Consider the following 6,000-nt stretch of genomic DNA (forward strand, 5'->3'; position numbering starts at 1 on the left):
CAAATGGTAATTTATTTTCTTTTATTATATTTTAGGAGCACAGAAAGCACCTTGCTCTCATCCGTCAGTCATACAGTACTTGTATGTCACCAGTGCAACCCAAATCAACCAAATATCACACCTTGTCTAGCAGTTACCTTAATACACAGTTCTCATATATCGTTAAAATAATCATATATCATCCATTTATCACACAAGTCTCATCAAACATGTTTTGTATCCCTCACTGAATAACCAGATCACTGGAATAATTACTCAGAAATTGTAGTGGAATGTTTGAGGGTGTCACTAAGCCATAGAACATTATTGGGAATATCAACGTGACTTAATATATAAAGATATTAAATAAAGATTCTGATTTTGTCTGGAAAGGTCCAATTTCAGGGTCCTGTCCCACGGTCCTGACTTTGTTCCCTGGTGCCCTGCTTTTGGAGACACCTGTGATGTTAACCCAAAAAATATATTATGAGTAAATTCAATATTGCATGCTCTAACGCTATGCTCAGTGTACTAGGACCCTGCAGAGAGTGCTGAAACAGTAACTTGGTAACTAAGCTTATAAACACTAAACGTGGAATGTTATGGTGGGCTCAAATCCAAGTAAGGTTGGATACTGTGTTTCAACTCCACCCTCATTACCTAATGTATATTCTACTCTTGTCTGTATCATTATAAACGTAGACTACATATGTAGTCATTTTTAAAATATGTCTACTGAATGTTAACCCTTCAATAACATCATGAGACCTATAATACCTATGAGATCTTCCTTCATATTCTTACAAGGGGAATAGGTGCTGTAGTATATAGGGGGAAGGTGAAATAGTTGCTGTAATATGTTGTGGATATGGGCTGTAGTGTTTGTAGGAGACAGGGCTGTAGTATATGAGGGAATAGAGGTTATTATGCGTTGGGAGTAGGGTTTGAGAATGTAAGGGACAGGGGCAGTAGTGTGTGTCTAAACGGTCGTTCTGCTCCTGGGGTACATATACAAACGTAACAATTGATCACATGACCTAAAATCCTGAACACCAATGTACGTCTTAATAATATCATAAAAAATAAAATCTGTTGTCTTGCAAATAGAAACGCTGTTTTCCTAAACAGTAAAACTTCTCCTGAATAGAAAAGTCTAATCTCAATAAAGTGGCATGGTTCAGTGGTCCTTTAGTCGTAAACCTGTAATATAAAACATTGTAGTTTTTTAAATGTACCTCTAGAAGCTGACAAACCAACAACCACTAGAGGCGCTTCCCCGGTATTGACTAAGTAGAACTTGTGACACAGAATCCCTCATAGGAAAGCTTTGTTTCAAAGTTTTCCTATGCAGAAGCTTAGTTGTGAGCACCCACTTGCTGTGCATGCTCATCAGGTTTGCGATGCTCCTCTATGAGAAGCATTGGATAGGACCATTTATGTCTTCTCCATGACTTCATGGCAGGCAAAGAGGTAAGCAGTGCAATGGCGCTAGAACAATGGTAAGTAAATCCCTTATTATTTAAAATTATTATCACAAACGGAGTGGGTACTTGTATTTTACCAGGGACAGGAATACTAAAGCATTAAGCTTACAGGTTTGTATTCCTAAGTGGTTTATGACTTGTTTACCATTGATATGTGTGGGCTATCGGAAACCCATCAGTGTGTACAGGTCACCATGGCTATGAGAAAAGGGTATAGGGTAATTATGGTTTGTTATTTAATTGTAACAAGCCTTTGTTCTTATCTGTTAAGGTATTTAGCTATGTTGAACAAGCACGCTTTGGCTTTTTCTAAATTTGTATAGTCAATTTGTGGAATCTGTATGTTTATATTGTGGAGTTGTTGATCTCTTTCCAAATTTTAGTAGTTGTAGCACAGGATCTGCTTGATCAGGAGGCAGGAGGGGAGCGTACAGCGCTAATCACAGCATGTAGCATAGCAAGGCCACAGGGCGTGGTAAAGGAGCTTCTGTGTCCTCTACCTCTAGATTGGGTAGAGGTTACAGAAGCTCCTCTACCATGGTCCACTGCTCGACCACGCTACACAGGAAGGAGGTGAGCTGACACAGGAAGGGGAAGGGGGTACGATACATGGTGAGGGGAAATGAGACACATGGAAGAGGAATGAGGCACATGGAGGGGGAATTACACACATGGAGGGGCTAGGGAGGGAATGAGACAAATGGAGGGGCTGGGGGGAGATACATAGAGTGGCTGGGGAAGGCGCAAAAGAGACAGACAGGCACATGGGGGGAGAGACACCTAGAGGGACTAAGGGGGACACAAAGAAACACAGAGGGGTGGGGAAGGGGCAAAATAGACAGACATGGGCTGGGGAATGGGTAAAAGAGACCAAACTGGGTTGTGGGGAGAAACAGACATGGTGATGAGGGGAAGAGTCACACAGAGGAACTAGAGGTATAAAGAGACATAGAGGGGGTAGGGAAGGGGAGAAAGATATACACAAAAGGGGCTGGGGGAAAAGAGGCACAGAGAGTGGATGGAGAAAGGGAGAAAGAGAAAGCTGAAGGGGCTGGGAGGAGAAAAATGCACAAAGGGTTTGGGGGAGACACACAAAGGGACTGGGGCAGAAAGAAACACACACAAGAGACACACAAAGGGGCTAGAGGGGAGTAAGAGACACACAAAGGGGCTGGAGGGAAGTGAGACACACAAAGGAGAGGGTGTAAAAGATGCACAAAGGGAATAATGGGGGATAAGATCTACTAAAGGCGGTAATGCGGTAATAGATCAGGGTAGTGCAGTAGACATTGCTCACCTAGATTTCAGTAAGGCTTTTGACACTGTTGCACATAGAAGGCTTATCAATAAACTGCAATCTTTACGTTTGGATTCCAATATTGTTGAATCGGTTCTGCAGTGGCTGAATGACAGGCAACAGAGGGTTGTAGTCAATGGAGTATATTCGAAGCTTGGGCTTGTCACCAGTGGGGTACCTCAGGGATCTGTACTTGGACCCATTCTCTTTAATGTTTTTATTAGTGATATTGTAGGTCTTGATGGTAAGGTATGTCTTTTTGCTGATGATACTAAGATATGCAAGAGGGTTGATGTTCCAGGAGGGATAAGCCAAATGGCAAATGATTTAGGTAAACTAGAAACATGGTCAGAGTTGTGGAAACTGACATTTAATGTGGATAAGTGCAAGATAATGCATCTTGGACGTAAAAACCCAAGGGCAGAGTACAGAATATTTGATAGAGTCCTAACCTCAACATCTGAGGAAAGGGATTTAGGGGTTATTATTTCTGATGACTTTAAGGTAGGCAGACAATGTAATAGAGCAGCAGGAAATGCTAGCAGAATGCTTGGTTGCATAGGAAGAGGTATTAGCAGTAGAAAGAGGGAAGTGCTCATGCCATTATACAGAACACTGGTGAGAACTCACTTGGAGTATTGTACGCAGTACTGGAGACCGTATCTTCAGAAGGATATTGATACCTTAGAGAGAGTTCAGAGAAGGGCTACTAAACTGGTTCATGGATTGCAGGATAAAACTTACCAGGAAAGGTTAAAGGATCTGAACATGTATAGCTTGGAGGAAAGACGAGACAGGGGGGATATGATAGAAACATTTAAATACATAAAGGGAATCAACACAGTAAAGGAGGAGACTATATTTAAAAGAAGAAAAACTACCACAACAAGAGGACATAGTCTTAAATTAGAGGGACAAAGGTTTAAAAATAATATGAGGAAGTATTACTTTACTGAGAGGGTAGTGGATGCATGGAATAGCCTTCCAGCTGAAGTGGTAGAGATAAACACAGTAAAGGAGTTTAAGCATGCGTGGGATAGGCATAAGGCTATCCTAACTATAAGATAATGCCAGGGACTAATGAAAGTATTTAGAAAATTGGGCAGACTAGATGGGCCGAATGGTTCTTATCTGCCGTCACATTCTATGCTTCTATGTTTCTATAATGTTAAGTTATTATGTAAAATGTTGAGCTGTAAGTAAGACTGCAAAGTGTCACGGGTTTGTGAGTCTATTGCTGTTATTCCTTAAATCCTCCACAAGTCCTAATTCCAGATGTGCTGAATATAGTGAAAGTATTCCCTTTGTGTAGAGTTTCCCCAATATAATGGATGCAACCAGTAATTGGTAAAAGCAGCAATCTGAACTTTATTAGGCTACACTCGGCTTTTTATGCAGTGCCGCTAGCATGGGGTTCCTAATACATAATCACATGGGTTTCCTTCCCACAAGCCATTGTGTTTGAGAGATAATTGAGTTTCAATTAAGCTAATCCAATTATCTCTCAAATAGGAAAACTTACATAAAATTCTTACATATCACAAAAATACATGACAAGAGCAACGGAACCCCACAAAAAGTATATTCCCGAATAGCCCCGCTCTGAGTACACAACATATTCAAAAAGTGTTCAGATCAGTTTGGTAAAACGAAAGTTATGTTCATGCATACATGAACTAGCTGCCTGGTAGAGGTGGTATTGTCAATTTCAAAAGGGGTTAATTTGATTATATGAGAGGTCAGAGCTTACAATCTAAATTCCTCTTTGAAGCTGGGACCCCAGCAGAGCTACTCTGTAAGGTATGAGAAGTCCCACATAAGTGGCCTGGAAGTCTGGGACATAATTGGGTCAAGACATGATAACTTAATTTCCTGCAGGACACCAAGACACGTAGCACAATAGCTTTTACATAATACAATTAACACAAAAGCTTTCATTCAGCTCAACATTGTACATAATATTGCAACAATAACACAATGTACCCCCATATCCTAGATATCATTTTAAAGTTTGTGACCAGGCCCATTGTCTGTGGGCAGGAGGCTAGCTGTTATGCCTCTGCAGGAGGATGTGGCACAGGAGCTTCCATAACAGGCACCAAAAAGCATCTCCTGTGTAGCCAAAATCCTTTCACTTGCCATGTGCTCACAGAAGACATCAGCCTGTTTGTTGACAAAGAAGGAGTCTGAGTGGGCAGCTGCAATGGTGGTGTCTCGGGGCTGTAAACGATGTGAGCAATATACATTTAACTTTGGTTTAAGTTGGGCAGAGATTACTGCAATAAAATCTTATAGTTCCAATAAAACCAGACAATTCTTTCAGGCCTCTAGGTTCCCTTTAAAACCACGACTCTTTGTAAATAAGCATGCCCAAGCGTATTGTTAAATAAAGTAAAATGCTAAACATGCTCCGTATCAAACCTGCTCTATTTCATGGTTTTATATTCTGTTTTGGGAAAATTCAGCAATAATTTTACTTTTTATATAGTAATTGCTCATCCAATATATTTGCCTTTGAAATTGTTAAGTGAGTGCCAGTTAAGGTTGCTATGGAAACACCAATATTTTTTGCTTATTTGATAGCTTTGTACGATTTATCAAATGTGAAGTGCTTCTTGACATTTAAAATGAACCACTTCACTTGACATCTCCCATTTTTGCACATCCCACATTATACCAACTGCTTCCTTTCAACTGGGTACGTATTGTGTATCTCTCATTTCTATTTCATTTAAGAATGAATGTTTTGTCTATAAGGTTTAAAACACTATATCTTATATCATAAACTCTGTAAAAAAAAAAAAAAAGTGTATTTTATAGGGACAGTCAAGCACCACAATCGCTTCATCTTCTAATGAAGTGAGTTGGAGGCATAGATGCTTCTGCAGCCTTGCATATGAAAAGAGTGAAGTTACAGATAAATTATATTTAGCAATTCCCGTAATTCCCCACACTTCTAGTGCTTGTAATTCAGACAGCCACAAGAGGCTCCAGGCTTAAAAAAGATTCAATAAGGAAATCTATTTTTTTTTTTTTCAACATCATCATGCAAAGTGTGCTGATGTCCAATGCTGGCTTTGCATCCACTGTATTGGATTGGTGAAATGTGGGAATGTCTGCAATGCTTCTATATGCAAAGCATTTGGTTAGACAAAATGTATGAGTCTTATGATTTTAGTGAAGGTAACATGGAATTTGTCTTGATGATTTGTAAACATAAAAAAAAAAAAAACAGAATGA

Source organism: Pelobates fuscus, chromosome 3, assembly GCF_036172605.1.
Source record: "Pelobates fuscus isolate aPelFus1 chromosome 3, aPelFus1.pri, whole genome shotgun sequence".
In the NCBI taxonomy this organism is placed as follows: domain Eukaryota; kingdom Metazoa; phylum Chordata; class Amphibia; order Anura; family Pelobatidae; genus Pelobates; species Pelobates fuscus.